General features: G+C 40.6%; 1 protein-coding gene across 4 annotated transcripts in view; it reads right to left on the bottom strand.

Moving 5' to 3' along the window:
* LOC120525867 (serine-rich adhesin for platelets-like) overlaps nt 1-17,667 on the bottom strand; it is a 79,191-nt gene extending 61,524 nt beyond the window's left edge. For all 4 annotated transcript variants that reach the window (XM_039748519.1, XM_039748521.1, XM_039748522.1 and 1 more), the window contains exon 1: nt 17,619-17,667. The gene's annotated coding sequence lies outside the window, so the exon portion shown is untranslated. The remainder of the gene's footprint in view (nt 1-17,618) is intronic.
* Between the last annotated feature and the right edge of the window lie 482 nt (nt 17,668-18,149).

Here is an 18,149-nt window from a genome sequence, read left to right as displayed (position 1 = left end):
GTGTTTGGGCTGTGTGGCATGGGGAGACGTGTCACACGGCTGAAGAAAAATAAAAGGCATTGTACTTTTTATATGTGCCTCCGTGTCTTTCTGTGTCGGGCCAGGCGCCTATATAGCGCCTTTTCTGCAGTGTTTACTAAGTGCATTGTTTAAAAAGTGCTTGACAGAATTATGTGGTACTGAGACATTTTTTGAGTCTTTTGTCTATTGAAGAAGTTCAAAGTGGTCTTCAGTGGTCAGCATTACCATCCAGACACTGACAGCAGCTGTGTAGATTCCAGACTCACAGATGAAAGAGCAAACATAATCTATACACAGTGGACTCTACGTTTAGTGGATCAGTGCTTTTTGGACATTTGTTTTGATAGAGGCAGACAGATAGATTCCTGGGCCATAGCAGGCAGACACGTCATCAACCCATGCCTCGACGAGCCAGGAGGATTCCCCACCCCTTGAGGTCAGACTGGACCCTCTCTCTGAAATACACTTTCAGTTCAGAGAAACGCCGGCTTCTTTCATAAGGTAGCAGTGGAATGATGACTCCCTGAAACATGCTAAATATGCAGCAGTACTTGTCAATGGCCAACGCACTCATCAGCCCATGCCACAGGGTCCTCACTTTGTGATAGAAAATGACCTGTTATATCGAATAGCTGAGCATGAGGTGGAGGTGCGAAAACTGTTGTTAATACCATGGACTTACCGGCGGCAAGTCTGTGAATTAGCACACGCTCACGTCCTAGGAGGCCATTTGGGCACATTAGAGTGGATTAAGCTCCGATTTTTTTGGCCGGGAATTAATGAGGAGCTTCGCCATTTTTGCGTCTCTTGTCCAGACAGGAAATTCCTAGGAGGGACCATGCTCCTCTTTTTCCCCTTCCCTTAATTCAGCGTTTCTCAATCTTTAAGTATTTGCGACCCGAGTTTTAATAACAGTGTTTTCAGAGTTTTCATAATCGTGCCCCCTAACATTTTTTTGAAATGGTTGCATATTTTATTACACCTACTTAACTTTTATCAACATTTATCTAACACTATATTTATTGTTCTAGTATCAGAATGTAGTTTAAGTTAATTTGTTTTGGTTTCAACAGATTTTTTTTTCATATTTTTGATTCTTGTTTTCTTTTTTTCACATCTTCGCATCCCCCTTTTTGTTACTTCGCGCTGCCCTAGGGGGGCCCGCCCCACAGGTTGAGAACCACTGCCTTAATTGATGCTCCCTTTGAGAGAATTGGGGTCGACATTATAGGACCCTTAGAGCCCTCAGCCCGAGAACATAAATATATATTAGTCCTCGTTGATTATGCTACTCGATGTCCTCAGACTGTTCCCCTGTGCTCAGCCACGTCGAAAATAATCACACGGGAACTTCTAGGAGTCTTTGTGCGTATTGGCATTCCTAAAGAGGTCCTTACGGATCAAGGAACGCCATTCACCTCGGAGACGTTCAGGAAAAGCTGCCAAGTTACTTAAAATAAAGCACTTAAAGACTGCAGTGTATCATCCTCAAACCAATGGTCTAGTGGAGAGGTTTAATGAGACTATCAAGCAAATGCTTCGCAAGGAGGTCAGCGAGGACAGGAGGAATTGGGATCAGCTCCTCCCCCTCGTACTCTTTGCCTATCGGGAAGTCTCACAAGCCTCTACGGGGTTTTCGCCTTTTGAATTATTATATGGACGACAACTTCAGGGATTATTGGATATTTTAAAAGAAGGATGAGAAGGAGAGGCCTTTCCCTCTACCAAAGTTACACATTTGATTTGGGAAAATTAGACCTATTCTAAAAAGTCACTTAGAAAAAGTGCAAGCGGCAGAGGTCCGTTATTATAATCGTGGTACAACCCTCCAAGAATTCCACCCGGGAGATCATGTAATGGTCTTAGTTCCTACCTCCCACTCCAAATTACTTACCCACTGGCAAGGATCTTATGAAATTAAGGAGAGGAAAGGACTCATCGATTATTTGGTGAAACAACCCAATCGTCTACCGAGCAAGTGGATCTATCATGTGAACTTGCTGAAGCCCTGGAAGGAAAGGGATTCTGATTCCACCTCTGCTCAGTCCAGCTCATTCTTTGCTCACACCATCAACCTTAATTTCGGTACAGAGTTAAACTGTAACAAGTGATGCAAGCTGGAAACAGCTATCCTGTCCATCCCGGAGGTGGTGAGTGAAAAACCTGGAAGGACCTCTCTGACTGCACATGACATAGTGACAGCGCCCAGAGTTATCATTAGAGAGCGGCCCTATCGACTTTCCGAGGCAAAGAGGATAGAGGTGGAACTTGAAATCAAGCGTATGCTGGAATTAGGAGTAATAGAGGAAAGTTATAGTCCCTGGTCCAGGCCAATTGTCTTGGTTAATAAGCCTGATGGGAGTTGGAGGTTTTGCAATGACATCCGTCAGCTTAATCAAGTATCCCAATATGATGCTTATCCAATGCCCCAAGTGGATGACCTCCTCAAGACTCTTGGCCAAGCTAAGTTTTTGACCACACTTGACATGACTAAGGGGTACTGGCACATTCCTTAAATGGACTCCGCAAAGGTTAAGACCACATTTAGTACTCCTAGCAGACACTGGCAGTATCGAGTCCTTCCATTCGGGTTACACGGGGCACCTGAAACTTTTCAGCGTCTGCTGGATAGAGTGATCCGCCCCCATAATGCATATAGTGCTGCCTATCTGGATGACATCGTCATCTATTCCAGCACATGGAAGGACCATGTGCAGCAGGTCACTGCGGAGTTATGGATGCTAGGAAAAGCCGGGCTTTGAATTAATCCAAAGAAATGTTTCTTCAGATTGAAGGAAGCTAAATATTTGACCTACCTGTTGTGTCGGGGTACCGTCAAACCACAGTGTTCAAAGATAGAAGCTATAATACGATGGCCACTTGTGCGAACCAGGCGGCAGGTCCAAGCCTTTCTCAGACTAGCCAGGTACTACCGCCGGTTTGTACCCCAGCTTTCAGAGAGAGCGGTGCCCTTGACTGACTTAACAAAGAAGAGGGCTCCTAACAATGTGGTTTGGGACGATACGACGGAGGCTGCATTTTATGACTTAAAACAGGCTCTAACGTCTACTCCAATTTTGAAAGCTCCTGATTCTTCTCTTCCTTTCATTCTCCTGACCAACGCTTTGGACACAGGTCTCGGTGCCGTGTTGAGCCAAAATGTCGATGGTGTCGAACACCCCGTCATGTACCTCAGCCAGAAACTGTTGGATCAGGAGACCAGGTATGCGGCAGTGGAGCGGGAAGCACTTGCGATTAAATGGGCGATTACACAGTTGAGGTACTACCTCTTGGGTCGGGAATTTACTCTTGTGATGGATCATGCACCCTTACAGTGGATGGCCCTACACAAAGAGTCAAATCCTCGGGTCACCAGGTGGTTTCTTGAACTTCAGCCGTTTAAGTATTCGCTTATTCATCGTAAGGGCTCTATTCACTCCAACACTGATGCCCTTTTTCGTTCTCACGACCTCTCTGTGCAGGTCGCCCAACCCGGTGGGTATGTCCTAAGGTGGAGGGGGGCTTGTCACACACGTGCATTTAGGAGATAGCTAAAGGGCCTGGGGAACTATAATACTACACCAGAAAAGGGGGAGGCAGGGTGTACTGACTGTCTCTCTCAGTTTCTTGCAGACCATTCCCGGGAAATCTCACCAGATTCCGGCACCTCTAATTTCGTCACTTCCAGCTCCGGCACCTCTGATGATGTCACTTCCGGCATCTGGCTCTTCTGATGATGTCACTTCCGGATAATTATAATAATAGATAACATAATTTCCTTCCCAAGCCCTTAAAACCACCATCTTACCTCCGAATGATCAGTTCTGTTTTGAACTCAGTCTTGTGAACATCTCTGTTCAAATATCTAAAAACTTTTTGCAGCTGGGAAATAATATACGGGTGGCTGCCCCAAATATTTATGAAGTCTGGAGACTCATTCTTATTACAATGTGTAAAAGCTGAATCTACTGTCTCCTCAATTCATTAAAAAATGTTTGTTGTTTTTTTGAGCTTGTGCCTGTACAAGAAAACTGATGTATAGTGTGTGGCCTTGGTTAGACTTGGGATTCCCGGCCTGAATAACCTTCCCAGTCTGGCCTTGGAAAAGTGAGAAAATATAATTGTGTAATTGCCGATCATGGTCCACAGTTTATTTCCTGATTCTATGAATATTTTTGGATTCCAAAATCAAATTAACATCTCACTGTCATCTAGAAAAGAAGACTGGCCAGACAGGCAGTGCTGTCTGGAATTGTTTTGTTTCATTTTTAGGAGTGAAATTAAATGAGAATGATTGGCTTAATGCCCCAAAACCTCTTCTGAGACCTGCAGTACCTTATTTTGACCACAACTTTCTTCAAACAAGACTCACACTCACCACCTACAGACTACTATTCACACCACCACATCTTTTATGCGCTAACTTCCAACCAGTCATGTAGTGGGTAAGCCGCACACCAGCCTCTGCCATGTCGCCTTGCTTTTGCCTCCACCCATTTCCTTTGTCTTTCTTGCATTTAACTTGAGGCTTTTCACTTACAAACATCTCTGGCAATGTCTTAGGTTAATTAGCTGGCCATGTTTGAGTAAGTGTGGGCAGGACGGGCTCATGGGGTGAAGTGATGAGGTGATTGCCTCAGACCACACTTTGATAAGGGTGGCAATGTTAGGCAACATCATTTTTTAATATTGTAAAATAACAAATTTAAAAAAGAGAGCATTTTTGTTTTAAAAATTTTTCATAATGCACTTTGCTTCCAAGAATCAAAACAATGCATGCACATTACACAGCTACAGGTCTGGGTATGATAGTGATGTTCATGATTTCACATGCCATATTGTTTATATATACACTTAGGTCAATAAATATTTGGACAGAGACAACTTTTTTTCTAATTTTGGTTCTGTACATTACCACAATAAATTTTAAATGAAGCAGCTCAGATGCAGTTGAAGAGCAGACTTTCAGTTTTAATTCAGTGGGGTGAACAAAATGATTGCATAAAAATGTGAGGCAACTAAAGCAGTTTTTTAACACAATCCCTTCATTTCAGGGGCTCAAAAGTAACTGGACAATTGACTCAAAGGCTATTTCATGGGCAGGTGTGGGCAAGTCCGTCATTATGTCATTATCTATTAAACATTGAGATTAGAAGGCTTAACGCGTGGCTCAAATCTTGGTGCAGGGTAGAAGGGTAGAGGTTTATGGGGCATTGGGACTCCTTTTGGAACAGATGGGACCTGTTCGCCGTGGGTTACATCTGAACCGGAGGGGCACCAATGTATTGCGGAGTCGTATGTGTAGGCTAGTCGAGGATTGTTTAAACTAGCGAATGGGGGGGCAGGGAGTTTAGGACAGGCCAGATTTAGATCTATACATGGAAGAACAAACAATGGTGTGGAAATAAAAATGCATAGTAATGTAAATTTTAAGCAAACACGTAAATGTAGAAGGATTAACACATTAAAAATAGCTTGCCTTAATGCTAGAAGTATCAAAAATAAGGTAAGTGAGTTGGAGTTGTATGTAGCAGAGCATAATTATGATATTATAGCAATAACGGAAACCTGGCTAAATAACAAAGATGGGGATGAGTGTAACATAGAGGGATACACATTTTTTAGGAAGGATAGACAGAACAGAAAAGGAGGTGGGGTTGCTGTTTATGCCAAACAGGATTTCAATGTAAGTCATCTTCAGTTGGATGATGAGCCCCATCTTAGTGAGGACATGTGGCTTCGCCTGGAAAATATTAGGGAAAAGGTCTTATTTTAGGAGTGTGTTATAGACCACCCAATTCAGACAGTAATTTCAACACACATCTTTTAGTAATATCAAAAGGCAAGTTTACAGGGGATATTATAGTCATGGGGACTTTAATTATCCAAATATTAACTGGGATAACCTTACAGATGGAGGAGCACAAGAGCAGGAGTTTTAGAAGTAATCAGTGACTGTTTTTAACACAGCATGTTAAAGCACCAACAAGGGGTGAAGCCTATCTGGATTTAGTATTCTGTAATAATCAGGATAGAATTGAGGGTGTAGAGGTGATTGAACCACTAGGGTCAAGTGACCATAATGTAATACAATTCTCAGTATTTTGTAAGAGTACAGATGCAAAGACTAAAATTGTTAAGTTGAACTTTAGTAGGGCTAATTTTGAGCAGATGCGACAAAGTCTAAGTAGGATAGACTGGGATAAGCTTTTAAATGTGGAGACAGTCGAGGAGCAGTGGAACAGGTTTAAAAATGTTTTACATGTAATGCAGGACAGATACATACCTAAATTTGGAAGTAATAGGAAACTAAAAAACTCCACGATGGATTAATAAAGATTTAAAAAGAAGTTGCAAAGGAAAAACTGCTGTATAAGGCATATAAGACTAATGACTGCAAAGAGAACCATAGCGTATGAGAAATGAGGGCAACCATTAAGAAGGATATCAGAGAGGCTAAAAGACAGTTGGAGAGGAATATAGCAGATAAGGTGAAAGAAGACCCCAAGAGATTCTTTCAGTATTTTAGTAGTAAAAGAACAGTTAAGGAGGAGGTCAAGTTCATCAGGAATAGTAAAGGGAATTAAAAGATACAGACAATGAAATAGCAGATGCCCTAAACTTACATTTTTCTGAGGTGTTTACAAGTGAGCAAGTGGATAACCTCCAGAGGTAAACGCAACTACTAAGGAGGTACTGAGGGATTTGGAAATTGTAGAGGGAGAAGTGCTGCTCAGATTAAATAAGATGAAATCAAACAAATCACCAGGCCCAGATAATATTTATCCTCGTGTTCTTAAGGAGGCTAGTGAGTACATATATAAACCCTTGACACATATTTTTAGGAAGTCACTGTGCACTGGAGAGATTCCAAAGGACTGGAAAATGGCAAATATCATCCCATTATATAAAAAGGGTGACAGGGCAGATCCAAGCAACTATAGGCCAGTAAGCTTAACAAGCATCACAGGAAAATTAATGGAAGGAATTATTAAGGATAAGATTGAGCAACACATGCAAGGACAGGAGTTATTCTGAACAGTCAGCATGGGTTCAGAAGAGGGAGGTCGTGTTTTACTAACATGTTGGAATTCTATGAGGAGGCAACAAAAGGATACGATCAAAGTGGAGCTTATGATATTATTTATCTGGACTTTCAGAAAGCATTTGATAAGGTGCCACATGAGAGGTTGGGCATCAAGTTAAAAGAAGTGGGAGTTCAGGGTGATGTTTTTAGATGGGTGCAGAATTGGCTCAGACACAGGAAGCAGAGGGTGATGGTGCGAGGAACCTCATCAGAACTGGCCGATGTTAAGAGTGGTGTTCCACAGGGGTCAGTGCTAGGGCCGCTGCTATTTTTAATATATATAAATGATTTAGATAGGAATATAAGTAACAAGCTGGTTAAGTTTGCAGATGATACCAAGATAGGTGGATTAGCAGATAATTTGGAATCCTATATCATTACAGAAGGACTTGGATAGCATACAGGCTTGGGCAGATTTGTGGCAGATGAAATTTAATGTCAGTAAATGTAAAGTATTACACATAGGAAGTAAAAATATTAGGTTTGAATACACAATGGGCGGTAGGAAAATCAAGAGTACACCTTATGAGAAGGATTTAGGAGTCATAGTGGACTCAAGCTATCAACTTCCAACAGTGTTCAGAAGCCATTAAGAAGGCTAACAGAATGTTAGGTTATATAGCACGATCTGTGGAGTACAAGTCCAAGGAGGTTATGCTCAACCTTTATAATGCACTGGTGAGGCCTCATCTTGAGTACTGTGTGCAGTTTTGGTCTCCAGGCTACAAAAGGACATAGCAGCACTAGAAAAGGTCCAGAGAAGAGCGACTAGGCTGATTCCAGGTCTACAGGGGTTGAATTATGAGGAAAGATTAAAAGAGCTGAGCCTTTACAGTTTAAGCAAAAGAAGATTAAGAGGTGACATGATTGAAGTGTTTAAAATTATGAAGGGAATTAGTACAGTGGATCGAGACTTGTATTTTAAAATGAGCTCATCAAGAACACGGGACACAGTTGGAAACTTGTTAAGGGTAAATTTGCACAAACATTAGGAAGTTTTTCTTTACACAAAGAACGATAGACACTTGGAATAAGCTACGAAGTAGTGTGGTAGACAGTAAGACGTTAGGGACTTTCAAAACTCGACTTGATGTTTTCTTGGAGGAAGTGGATAGGACTGGCGAGCTTTGTTGGGCTGAATGGCCTGTTCTCGTCTAGATTGTTCTAATGTTCTAATGTTCTAACAGATAAAAGGCCTGGAGTTGATTTGAGGTGTGGTGCTTGCATGTGGAAGATTTTGCTGTGAACAGGCAATATGTGGTCAAAGGAGCTCTCCATGCAGGTGAAAGAAGCCATCCTTAAGCTGCGAAAACAGAAAAAACCCATCCGAGAAATTGCTACAATATTAGAAGTGGCAAAATCTACAGTTTGGTACATCCTGAGAAAGAAAGCAAGCACCAGTGAACTCAGTAACGCAAAAAGACCTGGGGCCTCATGTATACGCCGCGTAGAACTCGCACTATAACATGGCGTAAGCACAAAAGCTGAAATGTGCTTACGCACAGAAAAGATCAGATGCAGGAATCTGTCCAACTTCCACGTTCTTCAGCTACATAAATCCCGACCAGCGTGAAAACTACGCTCGTTCGCTTTAAAATCCTCCCAGAATTACGCCTATTTGAATATGCAAATCAATATAAATCGCCCTTAAGCGCAGCCTTCTGTGAAAAGACAATGGGAAAAGCACGGGGAAAATATAAGAATTTCAGCGAATACCAAGTGGAGGCAAAGGAAAAACATACTATTTGTTCAAATAAACCGTGGTATAATCAACAAAGGAAGTTGATCGAGTGACATAGCGTGTTGGAGAAACTTGAAAACTCACATTCACAAATGTGCGGAAATAAAAAGAAGTCACATATCAAAGTCGCGTGAAAAGCGAGTTGTAAGCCCACTGTCTGAGTGTCATATGAAAGCTTATTAGGGTACAGAGAAAAAAGGCACACAGTGAGGAAAAAGCACGAAATGTCAACTTGAATCTTGACATTTCCATTTTAATCACATAGTTTATTTTGTCATTAAAGTAGAACATCATAAACTTCATCTTAAAATCGTTTAATTAACCAGTTTCTCAAATCACATACGTAATTAAAGTATATGTTAAATGCTTTGTTTTGTATTTGATCTTCTATGTGCTCTATGTGTGTGAATCACTACTTGCTTTTTAAGCGGCTCTCTTCCTCCAACTGGACACAGAATCAATTACATTAGGTGATATTACAGTTCTCTGAATAACTCAAACACTGAGATGTATCGTGATATAATTTTCATGATGATAGGAGTTAAAGCACGTTATTAAACATGTGTTTCACTTGATGAAATAATTTATTGCAGCAGTACTCAGGGGCTCTAGGCTTGTGGTGGTACTGGGCAGAGGAAGAATCGGTGGCTCCTTCGCCCGCCCGTCAGTAAGGTAGCTTATGCACAGTGGATGGCTGCATAGCCGCCTCGTGCTCATGACACAGGCATTTAACTTTTGCCGAAATTTGTCGCTGTGTTTTTAGCTGTGTTGTTATTTTCTCTTTCTGATTTATAATTAATATATATTGGCGTAGCCGTCACTGAAGTCAGTGCTTTTCTTTCCCCAAGTAACCGATCGCCATACAATCAGCTCTGTAATAGACGTTAAGCCATCTGTAAGCTTAGTGCCGATTCTTCAAAACATTTAAAGAACATTGAAATGTCTTCGTAGTACATGTTTAATTATTCTATCCTTAACGACACTCCCAGTGAAGAATATAGATTATTTAAATGAAGTTAAAGTTTTATCTGTATAATTTACAGTTTTTCTCGATTGGTTTGGCTCATTTCCTGAAACCGAGATGACATTCTCAAAATAACATGGACAAATCTCCAAACCACCTTGCAATTGTTCACAACAGAATGTCATTTTTCATTGGTTTAATCAAATTGCAAATGCTTTAGTACATGTCTCAAGTGACTCTGTGCTTCTTTTCAAATGATTATGTACAAGTAGCTACAGTTAGCACAATGAGCCCACATTTAGCACATTTTCCAAATAAATAGATCTTGCCGATCTAAACTGATTAGTTGATTTTTCAGTGAAATGGTCACTCACTCCAAAACATATCAGCATGGTTTCATTGTGTAAGTCATCATATGCACAATTGTCTGTTCAACTGTCAAAATTAGTCAAAGATATAATACCATGAAAGAATATCATTTGATAAAGTTATGACAGTACTTGACAATCAATCAGGTGAAATTAGAACTAACGAAGGAGCAGTTTCCCACATCTCAGATGACCAATCAAACAGGTTGTTCAGATACCTGACAGGTGTTGTCTATGATTATGACTGCTGCCAAAAGTATATAGACAGAGCTTGGCGGGGGGCCAGTTTCATTTGCAGTGTGAACATGGAAGCACCTCGCCAAGTACAACAGCAACTTCCTGCTTTCGAGGAAGAGGAGGAAGAAGAAGAGGAAGAGGAGGAGTGAGAATGCGTGGAGGAATAGGGGGAAGAGGCCGAGGAGCACGGAGGCACCATGATGTCCCAGATGAAATCCGGGCCACCCTTATTGACCACGTCATAAACCATCGCCTCACAATGGCAGAGGCAGGTCGCCGAGTGCAGCCTAATGTGCCTCGGTCTACAGTCTCCTCCATCCAAACCTTTCGCAGGGAAAACAGGTACAGAACTATGCTATTGAACTATTCAGTGTTGGTGTGTGTGTAGGCCTAGAGTACTGTAATATCGTCATGTGATGTTATATGATCCTATAAAAATGACAAAGACAAAAAAATGGAGAAAATACTGTGAATAGTATTCCAGTCACTGTGCAGTGCATCACACTTCTAGTACCATAAGACAGCAGTACAATTACATTGGTAACTCATTTTGTAACAAATTTACAGTGTTGACCTTTGACTTGTATGTCTAGGATTGGACGACAGCCTCAAGTAGGTGGCAGAAGAAAACTTCTAAATGAACAACAAGAACAAGAAATATGCAACATGGTCATTGCAAATAATGCCATCACACTGAGACAGATTCGTAATGCAATCCTGCTAGACAATGTAATGTTCCAAAATATAAACTCTATCAGCATCTCCACAATAGACCGGGTATTGAAGAAACATCAGATGACCATGAAACAGATTTACAGGGTACCATTTGAGAGAAACTCTGACAGAGTGAAAGGGCTGCGTACCAGTATGTGCATGTAAGTCAACTACTGGTTGTCTATCATTGTAACACTATTACAGTAAGACATGGTTACCACTGTTTTTGTTTTGCGTAAAGAAAAGGGAACATTTTAAAAATAACGTAACATGACTGTCAATATACAGTATTTGTTTTGTGAGTGTTACTGAGTGTTGCTGTCATCAAGGATTTGATTATCATTATTTCTTTCAATCAGGTTCGTATTTGTAGGATGTGTTGTGTTCAAGTTACATTCCGTGTTTGTCAATCGTTGTAAAGATGACAGGTTTCATTCATCGATTCGTTTCTTACTGCATCAATAAACAGCTCGTCTTCTTCTTTATCTGAGACCTGACACACTGCATGCACGGGTTTTTTTTACACTGTCTTCCTTTAGCGGGACATTGACTTTTTCCACCGTGTGCTTTGTTTCCACAGTAGCTGCATTTATGAATATGCTTATCAGACGCTTCATATTTTTTGCTGCCTTTTCAATTGTGTAATTCGGTTTTTGTTCAGTGCTCTTTGGAACTGTTGCTTTTTATCTGTGCACTGCGTCAGTTCACGTGAGCCACTCGGTGTACATGCATCGAAGGTTCCCAGCTGTGCTGGTGCCATCTCGTGCTATGTCCATAGCTTTATTTAATGTTACCTTAGTCCTGGCACTTAAAACTTTCTCTCGCAGTTTCGCTGAGTTTGTGTCAAACACCACCCTGACCATCTCATCTTCCTCTCCATAAGCACAGTCCTTCACCCGTGAATATTTACCCGTGGCAGTTTGCTATTGGATTGCCGCTGACGGACGGCCTTATATGGGCAGGCACTAAATTACAAACGCCAGCGCAGCCTGTCTATGAACTTAATTTAAAGTGTAGGTTTACATGTGCTTTGTTTCAAGTAGCAGAACTCATGAATATGGTTGTATATGTCACTCGCCGCTTCTTATTGTTTCGCTGCCTTCTCAATTATATAATGCATGTTTTCTTGAGCGCTTTTTAGGTCTTCCTGGTTTTCTATGTACTGCGTGATTACGTGGGAGGCGTGATGATGTCACACGAAACTCCGCCCACGGCGTTGAAGCTCATCTCCATTACAGTAAATGGAGAAAAACTGCTTCCAGTTATGACCATTACGCGTAGAATTTCGATATAAAACCTGCCCAACTTTTGTAAGGAAGCTGTAAGGAATGAACCTGCCAAATTTCAGCCTTCCACCCACACGGGAAGTTGGAGAATTAGTGATGAGTCAGTCAGTGAGTGAGTGAGGGCTTTGCCTTTTATTAGTATAGATTATATAAAAAGGGTGACAGGGCAGATCCAAGCAACTATAGGCCAGTAAGCTTAACAAGCATCACAGGAAAATTAATGGAAGGAATTATTAAGAATAAGATTGAGCAACACATGGCAAGGACAGGAGTTATTGAGAACAGTCAGCATGGGTTCAGAAGAGGGAGGTCATGTTTTACTAACATGTTGGAATTCTGTGAGGAGGCAACAAAAGGATACGATCAAAGTGGTACTTATGATATTATTTATCTGGACTTTCAGAAAGCATTTGATAAGGTGCCACATGAGAGGTTGGGCATCAAGTTAAAAGAAGTGGGAGTTCAGGGTGATGTTTTTAGAAGGGTGTAGAATTGGCTCAAACACAGGAAGCAGAGGGTGATGGTGCGAGAAACCTCATCAGAACTGGCCGATATTAAGAGTGGTGTTCCACAGGGGTCAGTGCTAGGGCTTCTGCTATTTTTAATATATATAAATGATTTAGATAGGAATATAAGTAACAAGCTGGTTAAGTTTGCAGATGATACCAAGATAGGTGGATTAGCAGATAATTTGGAATCCGTTATATCATTACAGAAGGACTTGGATAGCATACAGAATTGGGCAGATTTATGGCAAATGAAATTTAATGTCAGTAAATGTAAAGTATTACATATAGGAAGTAAAAATATTAGGTTTGAATTCACAATGGGCATTAGGAAAATCGAGGGTACACCTTATGAGAAGGATTTAGGAGTCATAGTGGACTCTAAGCTATCGACTTCCCAACAGTGTTCAGAAGCCATTAAGAAGGCTAACAGAATGTTAGGTTATATAGCACGATCTGTGGAGTACAAGTCCAAGGAGGTTATGCTCAACCTTTATAATGCACTGGTGAGGCCTCATCTGTAGTACTGTGTGCAGTTTTGGTCTCCAGGCTACAAAAAGGACATAGCAGCACTAGAAAAGGTCCAGAGAAGAGCGACTAGGCTGATTCCAGGTCTACAGGGTTGAATTATGAGGAAAGATTAAAAGAGCTGAGCCTTTACAGTTTAAGCAAAAGAAGATTAAGAGGTGACATGATTGAAGTGTTTAAAATTATGAAGGGAATTAGTACAGTGGATCGAGACTGTTGTTTTAAAATGAGCTCATCAAGAACACGGGGACACAGTTGGAAACTTGTTAAGGGTAAATTAGGAAAAACATTAGGAAGTTTTTCTTTACACAAAGAACGATAGACATTTGGAATAAGCTACCAATTAGTGTGGTAGACAGTAAGACGTTAGGGACTTTCAAAACTCGACTTGATGTTTTCTTGGAGGAAAAAAGTGGATAGGACTGGCGAGCTTTGTTGGGCTGAATGGCCTGTTCTCGTCTAGATTGTTCTAATGTTTTAATGTTCTAACAGATAAAAGGCCTGGAGTTGATTTGAGGTGTGGTGCTTGCATGTGGAAGATTTTGCTGTGAACAGGCAATATGTGGTCAATGGAGCTCTCCATGCAGGTGAAAGAAGCCATCCTTAAGCTGCGAAAACAGAAAAACCCATCCGAGAAATTGCTACAATATTAGAAGTGGCAAAATCTACAGTTTGGTACATCCTGAGAAAGAAAGCAAGCACCAGTGAACTCAGTAACGCAAAAAGACCTGGACGTCCACGGAAGACAACAGTGGTGGATTATCGCAGAATCATTTCCATGGTGATGAAAAACCCTTCACAACGCCAACCAAGTGAGCAACACTCTACAGGGGATAGGTGTATCGATATCACAAGTCTACCATAAAGAGAAGACTGCATGAAAGTAAATACAGAGGGTGCACTGCAAGGTGCAAGCCACTCATAAGCAGACACTCATAAGGACAGATGAAACCAAGATCAACCTCTACCAGAGTCATGCCAAGAAAAAAGTATGGAGAAGGAGTGGAACAGCTCATTATCCAAAGCATACCACATCATCTGTAAAACACGGTGGAGGCAGTGTGATGGCTTGGGTGTGCATGGCTGCCAGTGGCACTGGAACACTAGTGTTTATTGATGATGTGACACAGGACAGAAGCAGCCGAATGAATTCTGAGGTGTTCAGAGACATACAGTCTGTTCAAATCCAGCTAAATGCAGTCAAATTGATTGGGTGGCATTTCATGATACAGATGGACAATGACCCAAAACATACAGCCAAAGCAACCCAGGAGTTTATTAAAGCAAATAAGTGGAAAATTCTTGAATGGCCAAGTCAGTCACCTGACCAATTGAGCATGCATTTCACTTGTTGAAGACTAAAGTTCGAACAGAAAGGCCCACAAACAAACAGCAACTGAAAGCCTCTGCAGTAAAGGCCTGGCAGAGCATTAAAAAGGAGGAAACCCAGCATCTGGTGATGTCCATGAGTTCAAGACTTCAGGCTGTCATTGCCAGCAAAGGGTTTTCGACCAAGTATTAGAAATGAACATTTTATTTCCAGTTACAGTGGAAACTCAGTTTGCGAGTAACTTGGTTTACAAGTGTTTTGCAAGACGAGCTAAAATTTTTAACAAATATTGACTTGATAAATGAGCAAGGTCTTGCAATATGAGTAGTATGGATATGCTTTGTCTGCTGAGCGTCATGTGATCACAACTGAGCTGATGGTTCTTCTCGCGTGTGCACGTGCATGTGTGTGTGTCTCTCTCTCTCTCGCGCGTGTGTGTGTGTGTCTCGCGCATGCGTGTGTGTGTGTGTGTGTGTGTCTCTGCTACAGCGCTGGGACACTGCGATTGCTTTGGGACACTCTTCCGTGTGTCGTCCCGTTGGGTGGAATCCCACAAGAGTTTAGAAGCTCACTCACACCAGCCATAATTCTTTTCAAAGGTAAAGTGCAGGTTAATTTGTTTTATGTATTTTTACTTTATATTTTGTATTAATCATTTTTATATGAATAGTTTTGGGTTGTGGAATGAATCATGTGAGTTTCCATTATTTCTTATGAGGAAATTCACTTTGATATACGAGTGCTTTGGAATGCGAGCACGTTTCCGGAAGGAATTATACTTGCAAACTGAGGTTCCACTGTATTTAATTTGTCCAATTACTTTTGAGCCCCTGAAATGAAGGGATTGTGTTAAAAAAAAAATGCTTTAGTTGCCTCACATTTTTATGCAATCTTTTTGTTCAACCCACTGAATTAAAGCTGAAAGTCTGCACATTTAACTGCATCTGAGTTGTTTCATTTAAAATTCATTGTGGTAACGTACAGAACCAAAATTAGAAAAAAGTTGTCTCTGTCCAAATATTTATAGACATAACTGTTTATTGATTTGTCATTTTGTAAAATTTTGTTAATTTATGGGATGTTTTTAAGGTGTCAGTTGCATATAGAATATTTGTTTAATGCCTTTTAAGTTTGCAGCATGTGTGTTTAGTTAAAACGGACAGGCACCTTTTAGCCCACAGGTTGTAGTACAGTTTAAAACTGTCAAGTTATTCAGAAAAGTATTGAGGATATGCAAAACAGATAAAGGTAATTTTGCCATCTATTTCGCAATCACAAGTTTAAATAAAAATGTTTTTTGGCATGGCAGAATCAAATAAAAGCAGTGAAGAATTAGTACATTTTATTGTTTTAATGCCTATTTTATGTGTTTGTTTTAAAGCTTTTTTATTGTTTCAGGTTTTTCCAAAATAATATATATATTGTTTATTTGTTTATTTGATATTTGTTTGCTGTTTTGGTCTTTGCTCCAAGGACGTACTGTATTTTGGAATTGTGTAAGGTCTGCAGATTAAGTGTACTGTTTCATGCTTCATATGTCTAATGGTGTTTAGACATGCGCCTTGCCACAAGCAGAATTATTTAAGCGGCCCTAAGTGTGGTTTTTGTGATAGTGTGCTCTGTACAACAGTGGTTCTTGAAGTGTGATCCGCAGGCCAGCAGTAGCCTATAATGGTGAGTTAAGTGGTCCATAAGCTGACAACCATCAGGGAAAAAAATGACATTTAAACCACTGAGATGCATAACCTTAGTAACAATCAAGGCTGCTAGCTGATGCTGTTATATCAGTATATTAAGATACGTGAGAGATGGCACTCATGCTACCACCATGGAGCACATCATCTTGTTTTCTTTCAGATCGTAATAACTTTTAGTACAGTTCTACACCTCGCTTCTCCACTTCTGTTCAACTGATGTTGCTGTCCCACTCCCAACACTTCTTGAACCCCAGACTGTCTCCAGTCCAGACTGTCTGGACAATCTTTGTCACCATGCAGGTTTCTCTTCTAAGCTCATTATGATGTCGACCAATAATGTCCGCATCTGGTCTACTGTCCATCATGGACTTTGAACCACAAATCCAGAAAGGTGGATTTGAACGTTAGTATTTTGTACATAAATGTGTTTTGTAAAATAAATGTTGGAAATGTAACGCAGAATGACACTAACGGGTGGCTGTGAGTCTCAAGTGGTCTCCAGTCTAAACACTTTGATGACGACTGCTGTAAAGGACTGCTGCCCTTTTTATTTCCAGCTCCTGAATAGGCTGAAGCCTTTACAACCCTGAATGTACTTAAAAGGGTTGATGATGGATAGTTACTTTTTTGTTCCTTACTAACAAACAAATTAAAATAAGAATTAAATTTCTCTAGTAGAACAAAACATGAATTTGAACTTGTATTTGAAAAATGTAAATGGTTATTTTTATCTAATAATCTTTGATTTGATATATTTTAGGCTGCCCATTTGTGTTTCATTCATTAGCTCATTGACAACTCTGTTTTGTTCATACACAGTTATTGTCTGTCTTTTGAAAAGCAAAATCAAAACCTTTTAAACTGAGAAACCTTCTACTTTTATCAAATGCAAAAAAATGTTTTGATATCTTCAAGAAGTCTCATGCATGCCATCAGCAGAGTTAAAAATCTTTTAATTATCAGAAGTACAAAATACAGGAGCTGAAATGTGCACAGCACAGAATAAGCTGCTCAGTTCTTCCAGATGATGAGCTAACCATAACCCTATAAAACTATAAACCTATTTCCAAAATCCATACATAAACAAAAAAAGCAATAAAAGGAATTGAAAATTACAGTAGTGGTTCTTCCAGTCTTACCTTCATACAGGGGCACTAAAGTGCACAACTGCTGAAGCCAGCCATCCTCATGAAGCATGATCTGCAAGGCAGCTTCTTCCTCTTGTTAAGAAGGTTTACCACTTCCCTTTTTTTGCAGACAGTTGTTTACAGTTATAGTTCTGGAAAATGAGGCATTCATTTGCAATATTGGGATTTGAACTCTTTAAAGTCTATTCTGGGAAAACGAAAGGTGAAATCGTATACTTCACACATAAGCATGCCATACACAGTAGTTAAAACCCTATGTTTCATAGTTTCCATCCATCCATCCAATATACAACCCAAAATAACCTAACTACAGATTGCTGGAGCCTATCACAGCCAACACAGGGTGCAAGGCAGGAAACAAACCCCGGGCAAGGTGCGCACACACACACACACACCAAGCACACACTAGGGAGAATTTAGAATCGCCAATGCACCTAACCTGCATGTCTTTGGACTGTGGGAGGAAACCGAAGCATCTGGAGGAAACCCACGCAGACAAAGGGAGAACATGCAAACACCACG

The sequence above is a fragment of the Polypterus senegalus genome, chromosome 3 (genome assembly GCF_016835505.1).
Source record: "Polypterus senegalus isolate Bchr_013 chromosome 3, ASM1683550v1, whole genome shotgun sequence".
Classification (NCBI taxonomy): Eukaryota; Metazoa; Chordata; class Cladistia; order Polypteriformes; family Polypteridae; genus Polypterus; species Polypterus senegalus.
This window is presented reverse-complemented; position numbering and strand designations above follow the sequence as displayed.